Here is an 11,795-nt window from a genome sequence, read left to right as displayed (position 1 = left end):
CTGAAGAGTAAAGGTACCGTTACACTAAACGACTTACCAACGATCACGAGCAGCGATACGACCTGGCCGTGATCGTTGGTAAGTCGTTGTGTGGTCGCTGGGGAGCTGTCACACAGACAGCTCTCTCCAGCGACCAACGATCAGGGGAACGACTTCGGCATCGTTGAAACTGTCTTCAACGATGCCGAAGTCCCCCTGCAGCACCCGGGTAACCAGGGTAAACATCAGGTTACTAAGTGCAGGGCCGCGCTTAGTAACCCGATATTTACCCTGGTTACCATTGTAAAAGTAAAAAAAAAAACCACTACATACTCACATTCTGATGTCTGTCACGTCCCCCGGCGTCCACAGGGTTAAAACTGCTTTCGGCAAGAGCGCTGCTAAAGCACGCGCTGCTGCCGAGAGCTTCCCTGCACTGAATGTGTCAGCGCCGGCCGTAACAGCGGTGACGTCACCGCTGTGCTCTGCTTTACGGCTGGCGCTGACACAGTCAATGCAGGGAAGCTCTCGGCAGCAGCGCGTGCGCAGCGCTCCTGCCGAAAACAGTTTTAACCCTGTGGACGCCGGGGGACGTGACAGACATCAGAATGTGAGTATGTAGTGTTTTTTTTTTACTTTTACAATGGTAACCAGGGTAAATATCAGGTTACTAAGCGCGGCCCTGCGCTTAGTAACCCGATATTTACCCTGGCTACAAGTGAACACATCGCTGGATCGGCGTCACACACGCCGATCCAGCCATGACAGCGGGTGATCAGCGACCAAAAAATGGTCCTGATCATTCCCCAACGACCAACGATCTCCCAGCAGGGGCCTGATCGTTGGTCGCTGTCACACATAACGAGATCGTTAGCGGGATCGTTGCTACGTCACCAAAAGCGTGACGTTGCAATGATATCGTTAACGATATCGTTATGTGTGACTCAGCCTTAAGAGGAAATGTTTTAGAACCCTGCTGAACACTAGAAGGCTTCCTACTGCTGTAAAACTACCACTGATGGGCTACATGTAAGCTGATCGGTGGTCATTTAATGGCCTGCCCAACCAAACTTCTACGCACCCAGAAAGATCGTTAATGTTATCATTCTGTGCACACAAAACAATTTGCTTCCAAAGATGATAATTTTTAGGCTTACTTAAAATTTATTTCACTCTTCAAACAAGCATTTTGTTTTTTGTTGGCTGATTTCCTTTGAATAATCTGGAATCGAGCGTTCCTAGGAATGTTTATCAGCCTGTCAAAATGGGACCTAATCTACTATGCTAGAAGAGCTCATAGATTGGTAAAAGAGTCCATCGACCACAGATAAATCTCTGCAGAACGTACACTATTTCTCAAAACCCCACAGTTGGTTCATACCTCCACTTTCTGGCTTCGAGGGCTTGCTCAGTAGAGCCTATCACTAGAACTAGTGCTTTGTGATGTTTTTGAGGACAGGATTCAAATCAATGTTATTCCATGGGGAACTGCAGATTTGCGTTTTTTTTCACCTGATGATAAAAAAAATCACCGCAAGCTGCGAGTGGATCCGCTAATCGGTTGTCAGGCACCCATACAAGTCTATGGATGTGTGTGTAAAACATTGGACTACACTTGAATGTCATACGATTTACGCGGACACAGACAATAGAGAAGATGGAGAAACCAAGTTCTCCATCTTCTCCACACCTGTTGATTCCATTCTCTCATGTGAGAGAATTGGATCACAGTAAACGGACACTCTGATCAGAGTTTGATCCCAGTGTCATTTACATAATCGATCCAATTCTCTCGTATTAGAGATTCATTGATCGTGTGAGCACGACCTTAATACAAGCACAATGCCATGTATACAAAAGTGGGCACACACTATCGATACCTTACCCGACCTCCCATAAACATGCATACAAATAATGAGAATAGGCGGCTTAGGCAAGCTATTCTGAAGCTTACAGATTGGCTTCACTAAGTTGAAATTCAGGACTCATCAGCCTAATGATCACTGAATGTCAGAGAACTGATTGCGGGGATTTAGCTGATCTATCAGAGCCTGTACAATATTACTTACATCTCGTAGCTGCCTCTGGGTCATTTTCTGACTCGTCTGTCCGGGATATTTCTTATCATGGAGACATTCCAGACTATTAATGACAGCTTTATTTTCACAAGTAACAACTTTATGTTGCAGCTTATCACGGCAAAAGTATGAAAACTCGTAAAAACTATACAATCACAATAATCGTAACGACCCCTAGAAAGAACCGTCAGGTTGAGTGGAGAGGAGCTACGGCAAGAAGGGATCTGGTGAGAGTCTACGGTTATGTAACGTCTCATAACTATGTGACAATGTCCAGGCTCGGTATAAGAACATACTAGAAACCTAGCAAAACTCCGACAATTATATGCACATCATCCTGCAACATTTTATTGTTATATCATCTTAATTATACTAGCATCTGGCACCATTAAAAATCTAATTCCTAGGAATATTAAAAAACTTTGTAAGTTTATACTTTATATCTCGTTGTTGTACTGCTCCACTGATTCACCATTTTCTTAGGAAAGGAAATTCACCACTATTTGGCAAGCTCACAGACAGTTTAAGGCAACTTTACCATGTAGAAGCTCAGAACTCAGCATCATGAACCCGTAGATGCATTAAAGGCTATGGACACCTTTGACATGGAATAATGATTTTTACATATGTTAGAAGTAACTTTTTGTTACTAAAATTGCATTAATTTTCAGTTTGCAATCTTCACCTACTCATTCTCAGACCCTCTGATATGCAGTTTGTGGCCTGACACAAATGTCATACTATTTTTTTGTGGGAGTGTCTCTCCTAGTAATATAGGCTGGATGTGATGTTTGAGTGTCACTCCCAATAATATAGGCTGGATGTGAGCTCTGTCTTTAGCTATGATATTGCTGTCTTCACTTGCTTTCATGTATCACCACAGTCCCAGAACTGTACTTCCTATGTGCTTTCCTCCTTGTCTATAGTCCTTTTTACCATGCTTGACATCGCACTTTAGATACCTCTCTCCCTCTACACTGCAGATATGCAACTCCCTCTTATCCCCTCCTGGTATCTCTAACACTGAGAGAAAAGAAGGTGAGCAGAGACAGACATCAAGAGCAGGAGGATCTGATGGATTTATGTTTTTTTTGCAGATCACTCAGCTAGACTCACAGAATTACATTTTTTTTAGGAGTGATGGGGAAGGGGGTAAAGAATAGCAGCAGATCATCTTTAACCTTGGTGCACATATAGTATGAATAAAATGAACATACAGTATAACAGCGAGTGCCTTTGGAGTGGTATCTGTTGTTACTGACTGGTGGGATTGGTTACTAAAGGTGTGTGCACCCATATGCAGTGCCTTGGAAAAGTATTCATACCCCGTGAATTTTACAACATTTCTTAACATTACACCCACAAATTTAAGTGTATTTTATTAGTATTTTATGAGACTTACCGACACAAGGTAGCAAATTCTTGCTACCTTGTGTTGGTCAGTCTCATAAAATACCAATAGAATACATTTAAATTTATAAAGTGTAAAAATAAAGGAAATTATACATGGTTTTCTAATTATTTTAAAAGTATAAATCTGAAAAGTTTGACATGCATTTATATTCAGCCCTCTTTAGTCTGATATCCCTAAGTAAAATCCCGAGTGACCAATTGACTTCAAAAGTCACATAATTAGTAAATTGAGTCAACCTGTTTAATTTATTAATATATTAATATAACTACAGCTGTTCTGTAGCCTCAGAGGTTTGTTTGAGAACATTAGAGATCAAACAGTGTCATGGAACACACCAGAAAGGTCAAGGATAAAGTTGTGGAGAAGAATAAAAGTAGGATTAGGTTGTAAAAAAAATAGCCAACATTCTGAACATCTCCTGAAAGGGAACCTGTCACCCCGTTTTTTCCGTATGAGATAAAAATACCGTTAAATAGGGCCTGAACTGTGCATTACAATAGTGTATTTTGTGAACCCTGATTCCCCACCTGTGCTGCCGAAATACGTTACCAAAGTCGCCGTTTTCGCCTGTCAATCAGGCTGGTCTGGTCAAATGGGTGTGGTGACATCGCTGTTCCTTCCCCCAGATCTTGCTTATTTTTCCGTTGGTGGCGTAGTGGTTTGCGCATGCCCAAGGCCCGAATCCACTTTATAGGTGTGGAAAAAGAGCGCGATCAGCGCTATTCCCCTGGTGATTGGTGGGGGCGGCCACCTTCCTGTGATTGCGCGTGCGCAGATGGAGCGCTCTGCTGCCCGCGGCTTCAGGAAAATGGGCGTGGGATGCCGCGCGTGCGCAGATGGAGATCGCGGCGGCCATTTTCCTGAAGCAGAGTTCGCATCTTGGCTTCAGGAAAATGGCCGCCGCGATCTCCATCTGCGCACGCGCGGCATCCCGCGGCCATTTTCCTGAAGCCGCGGGCAGCAGAGCGCTAAATCTGCGCACGTGCGGCCACAGGAAGATGGCTGCCCCCACCGATCACCAGGGGAATAGCGCAGATCACGCTCTTTTTCCACACCTATGAAGTGGATTCGGGCCTTGGGCATGCGCAAACCACTACGCCACCAACGGAAAAATAAGCAAGATCTGGGGGAAGGAACAGCGATGTCACCACACCCATTTGACCAGACCAGCCTGATTGACAGGCGAAAACGGCGACTTTGGTAATGTATTTCGGCAGCATAGGTGGGGAATCAGGGTTCACAAAATACACTATTGTAATGCACAGTTCAGGTCCTATTTAACGGTATTTTTATCTCATACGGAAAAAACGGGGTGACAGGTTCCCTTGAAGCACTTTTCACTCCATCATTCAAAAAATGGAAGGAGTATTATGACACAATTGCAAACCTACCAAGATGACCATCCACCTAAACTGACATCTCAAGCAAGGAGAGAAGAGGGCCATGGTCACGTTGGAGGAGCTGCAGAGATCCACAGCTCATCTAAGAGAATCTGTCCACAGCTCAAGTATTAGTCATATTCTCCACAAATCGGGCCTTTATAAAGCCATTTTTGAAAGCAAGCCATAAGAAGTTCCACTTGCAAAAAGTTATGTAAGGGACTAGTATGTGGAAGAAGGTGCTTTGGTCAGATAAGACTAAAGTAAAACTTTTTGGGCTAAATACAAAACACTATGTGTGGCAGAAAATTAACAATGCACATCACACTGAAAACATCATCCCCACTGCCAAACATAGTGGTAACAGCAACATGCTCTGCAGATGCCTTTTTTCCAGCAGTGACATGGAAGCTGGTCAGAGTTGATGGGAAGATGCATGGAGCTAAATACATGGCAATCCTAGAGGGAAACCTGTTAGAGGCTGCAAAAGACTTGAGACTGATATATAGAACCACCTTCCAGCAGTACAACGACCCTAAACATGCTGCCAGAGCTACAATTGAATGGTTTAGATCAAAGCATATTCATGTGTGTGAATGGCTCAGTCACAGTCCAGACCTAAATCTCATTAGGAATTTGTGGTAAAACTTGAAAAATTGCTGTTCACAGATGCCTCCATCCAATGTCACTGAGATAGAGCAAGTTTGTAAGAAGAATGGGCAAAAGTTTCAGCCTCTAGATGTGCAAAGCTGGTAGAGACATAGCCCAAAACACCTGCAGCAGTAATTACAGTGAAAGGTGGTCGTACAAAGTATTGAGTCAGGGGGGCTGAATACAAATGCATGTTACAATCAGAACCATGTATCATTCCCGTTACACTTCACAAATACTTGCGACTTTGTATTGGAAAGTTGCAAAAAATCCAAATAAAAAACATTAAAGTTTGTGTGTAACAGAAATAAAATGTGGAAAAAATTAACAGGGTATGAATATTTTTTCAAGGCATTGTATACAAGGACTACAGGTGCATCTCACAAAATTAGAATATTATCAAAAAGTTAATTTCTTTCAGTTCTTCAGCAACACAAAAAGTGAAACTCATATATTATATAGAGTCATTGCAAATAGAGTTGTCATGGTTAGGTCAAGGATAATGTCCTGTGCTCTCAGGGTTAATGTTCGTAGCCTCTCTTTCAAGATGGGAGGTCTATTTATACTCGCTCCTATCCTGGTATCCTTGTCAGCTATAGCTTTTTCTGCAGCCTGTATGCTTGACCTCTGAAGTGTGTGCTGGCTTGCTTAGTGTCTTGCTGTCACGTGCTTTATGCGTTTTCCTGGATTACTGACCCCTGGCTTGGCTTCTGACTATTCTCTAACTCTCTCTGTTAGTATCTTGTAATCTCCTGGCTATGACCTCTGCTTGTTTCGTTATTCTTTTATGCTTGTCCCCTCTCTGTTTCCCCGGTGTCTGGCTCCGCCCCCTGACCGCCTCCCACTCTGTCACATGATTTTAGGTCCTTTTGCTTTACCTGATCACTCTGTCTCATGTGAAAGGTCCCGTTGGTGTTCATGTTACTCGGTTTCTGGTTCAGCTCCGTTGCTGCTGGGTGCAGTTTCCCCTGCAGCACTAATACCCGGGTATCGTGACAAGAGTGATGTATTTCAAGTGTTTATTTCTGTTAATGTTGATAATTATGGCTTACAGCCAATGAAAACCCAAAAGTCATTATCTCAGTAAATTAGAATACTTTATATCACTAGCTTGAAAAATGATTTTAACATCCGAAATTTTGGCCTACTGAAATGTACATTCAGTAAATGCACTCAATACTTGGTCGTGGCTCTTTTTGCATCAATTACTGCATCAATGGGGCGTGGCATGGAGGCGATCAGCCTGTGGCACTGCTGAGGTGCTATGGAGGCCCAGGTTGCTTTGATAGCAGCCTTCAGCTCATCTGCATTGTTGGGTCTGGTGTCTCTCATCTTCCTCTTGACAATTCCCCATATATTCTGTATGGGGTTAAGGTCAGGTGAGTTTGCTGGCCAATCAAGCACAGTGATACTGTTGTTTGTAAACCAGGTATTGGTATTATTGGCAGTGTGGGCAGGTGCCAGGTCCTGCTGGAGAATGAAATTTCCATCTCTGTTATGGTTCTCAATGGCAAGAGAACATAGCCCAGCAAACATAAGAACTAGCTCTTGGAAGGATGGAAACTAAACTGACCATGAACTAAACCTGCCGCACAACTAACAGTAGCCGGGTAGCGTAGCCTGCGTATTATCCCTAGACGCCCAGCGCCGGCCGGAGGACTAACTAATCCTGGCAGAGGAAAATATAGTCCTGGCTCACCTCTAGAGAAATTTCCCCGAAAGGCAGACAGAGGCCCCCACAAATATTGGCGGTGATTTTAGATGAAATGACAAACGTAGTATGAAAATAGGTTTAGCAAAATTGAGGTCCGCTTACTAGATAGCAGGAAGACAGAAAGGGCACTTTCATGGTCAGCTGAAAACCCTATCAAAATACCATCCTGAAATTACTTTAAGACTCTAGTATTAACTCATAACATCAGAGTGGCAATTTCAGATCACAAGAGCTTTCCAGACACAGAAACGAAACTACAGCTGTGAACTGGAACAAAATGCAAAAACAAACAAGGACTAAAGTCAAACTTAGCTGAGAGTTGTCTAGCAGCAGGAACATGCACAGAAAGGCTTCTGATTACAATGTTGACCGGCATGGAAGTGACAGAGGAGCAAGGCTAAATAGCGACTCCCACATCCTGATGGAAACAGGTGAACAGAGAGGATGATGCACACCAGTTCAATTCCACCAGTGGCCACCGGGGGAGCCCAAAATCCAATTTCACAACAGTACCCCCCCTCAAGGAGGGGGCACCGAACCCTCACCAGAACCACCAGGGCGATCAGGATGAGCCCTATGAAAGGCACGGACCAAATCGGAGGCATGAACATCAGAGGCAGTCACCCAAGAATTATCCTCCTGACCGTATCCCTTCCATTTGACCAGATACTGGAGTTTCCGTCTGGAAACACGGGAGTCCAAGATTTTTTCCACAACGTACTCCAACTCGCCCTCAACCAACACCGGAGCAGGAGGCTCAACGGAAGGCACAACCGGTACCTCATACCTGTGCAATAATGACCGATGAAAAACATTATGAATAGAAAAAGATGCAGGGAGGTCCAAACGGAAGGACACAGGGTTAAGAATCTCCAATATCTTGTACGGGCCGATGAACCGAGGCTTAAACTTGGGAGAAGAAACCCTCATAGGGACAAAACGAGAAGACAACCACACCAAGTCCCCAACACAAAGCCGAGGACCAACCCGACGCCGGCGGTTGGCAAAAAGCTGAGTCTTCTCCTGGGACAACTTCAAATTGTCCACTACCTGCCCCCAAATCTGATGCAACCTCTCCACCACAGCATCCACTCCAGGACAATCCGAAGATTCCACCTGACCAGAAGAAAATCGAGGATGAAACCCCGAATTACAGAAAAAGGGAGACACCAAGGTGGCAGAGCTGGCCCGAATATTGAGGGCAAACTCCGCTAAAGGCAAAAAAGCAACCCAATCATCCTGGTCTGCAGACACAAAACACCTCAAATATGTCTCCAAGGTCTGATTCGTCCGCTCGGTCTGGCCATTAGTCTGAGGATGGAAAGCAGACGAGAAAGACAAATCTATGCCCATCCTAGCACAGAATGCTCGCCAAAATCTAGACACGAATTGGGTACCTCTGTCAGAAACGATATTCTCCGGAATACCATGCAAACGGACCACATTTTGAAAAAACAGAGGAACCAACTCGGAAGAAGAAGGCAACTTAGGCAGGGGAACCAAATGGACCATCTTAGAGAAACGATCACACACCACCCAGATGACAGACATCTTCTGAGAAACAGGAAGATCCGAAATAAAATCCATCGAGATGTGCGTCCAGGGCCTCTTCGGGATAGGCAAGGGCAACAACAATCCACTAGCCCGAGAACAACAAGGCTTGGCCCGAGCACAAACGTCACAAGACTGCACGAAGCCTCGCACATCTCGAGACAGGGAAGGCCACCAGAAGGACCTTGCCACCAAATCCCTGGTACCAAAGATTCCAGGATGACCTGCCAACGCAGAAGAATGAACCTCAGAAATGACTTTACTGGTCCAATCATCAGGAACAAACAGTCTACCAGGTGGGCAACGATCAGGTCTATCCGCCTGAAACTCCTGCAAGGCCCGCCGCAGGTCTGGAGAAACGGCAGACAATATCACTCCGTCCTTAAGGATACCTGTAGGTTCAGAATTACCAGGGGAGTCAGGCTCAAAACTCCTAGAAAGGGCATCCGCCTTAACATTCTTAGAACCCGGCAGGTAGGACACCACAAAATTAAACCGAGAGAAAAACAACGACCAGCGCGCCTGTCTAGGATTCAGGCGTCTGGCTGACTCAAGATAAATTAGATTTTTGTGGTCAGTCAATACCACCACCTGATGTCTAGCCCCCTCAAGCCAATGACGCCACTCCTCAAAAGCCCACTTCATGGCCAAAAGCTCCCGATTCCCAACATCATAATTCCGCTCGGCGGGCGAAAATTTACGCGAGAAAAAAGCACAAGGTCTCATCACGGAGCAATCGGAACTTCTCTGCGACAAAACCGCCCCAGCTCCGATTTCAGAAGCGTCGACCTCAACCTGAAAAGGAAGAGCAACATCAGGCTGACGCAACACAGGGGCGGAAGAAAAGCGGCGCTTAAGCTCCCGAAAGGCCTCCACAGCAGCAGGGGACCAATCAGCAACATCAGCACCCTTCTTAGTCAGATCAGTCAATGGTTTAACAACATCAGAAAAACCAGCAATAAATCGACGATAAAAGTTAGCAAAGCCCAAAAATTTCTGAAGACTCTTAAGAGAAGAGGGTTGCGTCCAATCACAAATAGCCTGAACCTTGACAGGATCCATCTCGATAGAAGAGGGGGAAAAAATATATCCCAAAAAGGAAATCTTTTGAACCCCAAAAACGCACTTAGAACCCTTCACACACAAGGAATTAGACCGCAAAACCTGAAAAACCCTCCTGACCTGCTGGACATGAGAGTCCCAGTCCTCCGAAAAAATCAAAATATCATCCAGATACACAATCATAAATTTATCCAAATAATCACGGAAAATGTCATGCATAAAGGACTGAAAGACTGAAGGGGCATTTGAAAGACCAAAAGGCATCACCAAATACTCAAAGTGGCCCTCGGGCGTATTAAATGCGGTTTTCCACTCATCCCCCTGCTTAATTCGCACCAAATTATACGCCCCACGGAGATCTATCTTAGAGAACCACTTGGCCCCCTTTATGCGAGCAAACAAATCAGTCAGCAGTGGCAACGGATATTGATATTTAACCGTGATTTTATTCAAAAGCCGATAATCAATGCACGGCCTCAAAGAGCCATCTTTCTTAGCCACAAAGAAAAAACCGGCTCCTAAGGGAGATGACGAAGGACGAATATGTCCCTTTTCCAAGGACTCCTTTATATATTCTCGCATAGCAGCATGTTCAGGCACAGACAGATTAAATAAACGACCCTTAGGGTATTTACTACCCGGAATCAAATCTATGGCACAATCGCACTCCCGGTGCGGAGGTAATGAACCAAGCTTAGGTTCTTCAAAAACGTCATGATATTCAGTCAAGAATTCAGGAATCTCAGAGGGAATAGATGATGAAATGGAAACCACAGGTACGTCCCCATGCGTCCCCTTACATCCCCAGCTTAACACAGACATAGCTTTCCAGTCAAGGACTGGGTTATGAGATTGCAGCCATGGCAATCCAAGCACCAACACATCATGTAGGTTATACAGCACAAGAAAGCGAATAATCTCCTGGTGATCCGGATTAATCCGCATAGTTACTTGTGTCCAGTATTGTGGTTTATTGCTAGCCAATGGGGTGGAGTCAATCCCCTTCAGGGGTATAGGAGTTTCAAGAGGCTCCAAATCATACCCACAGCGTTTGGCAAAGGACCAATCCATAAGACTCAAAGCGGCGCCAGAGTCGACATAGGCATCCGCGGTAATAGATGATAAAGAACAAATCAGGGTCACAGATAGAATAAACTTAGACTGTAAAGTGCCAATTGAAACAGACTTATCAAGCTTCTTAGTACGCTTAGAGCATGCTGATATAACATGAGTTGAATCACCGCAATAGAAGCACAACCCATTTTTTCGTCTAAAATTCTGCCGTTCACTTCTGGACAGAATTCTATCACATTGCATATTCTCTGGCGTCTTCTCAGTAGACACCGCCAAATGGTGCACAGGTTTGCGCTCCCGCAGACGCCTATCGATCTGGATAGCCATTGTCATGGACTCATTCAGACCCGCAGGCACAGGGAACCCCACCATAACATCCTTAATGGCATCAGAGAGACCCTCTCTGAAATTCGCCGCCAGGGCGCACTCATTCCACTGAGTAAGCACAGCCCATTTACGGAATTTCTGGCAGTATATTTCAGCTTCGTCTTGCCCCTGAGATAGGGACATCAAGGCCTTTTCCGCCTGAAGTTCTAACTGAGGTTCCTCATAAAGCAACCCCAAGGCCAGAAAAAACGCATCCACATTGAGCAACGCAGGATCCCCTGGAGCCAATGCAAAAGCCCAATCCTGAGGGTCGCCCCGGAGCAAGGAAATCACAATCCTGACCTGCTGAGCAGGATCTCCAGCAGAGCGAGATTTCAGGGACAAAAACAACTTGCAATTATTTTTGAAATTTTGAAAGCAAGATCTATTCCCCGAGAAAAATTCAGGCAAAGGAATTCTAGGTTCAGATATAGGAACATGAACAACAAAATCTTGTAAATTTTGAACTTTCGTGGTGAGATTATTCAAACCTGCAGCTAAACTCTGAATATCCATTTTAAACAGGT

The sequence above is a fragment of the Ranitomeya variabilis genome, chromosome 1 (assembly GCF_051348905.1).
Source record: "Ranitomeya variabilis isolate aRanVar5 chromosome 1, aRanVar5.hap1, whole genome shotgun sequence".
In the NCBI taxonomy this organism is placed as follows: domain Eukaryota; kingdom Metazoa; phylum Chordata; class Amphibia; order Anura; family Dendrobatidae; genus Ranitomeya; species Ranitomeya variabilis.
The sequence above is the reverse complement of the archived record's forward strand: the minus strand, read 5'-3'. Positions refer to the sequence as shown.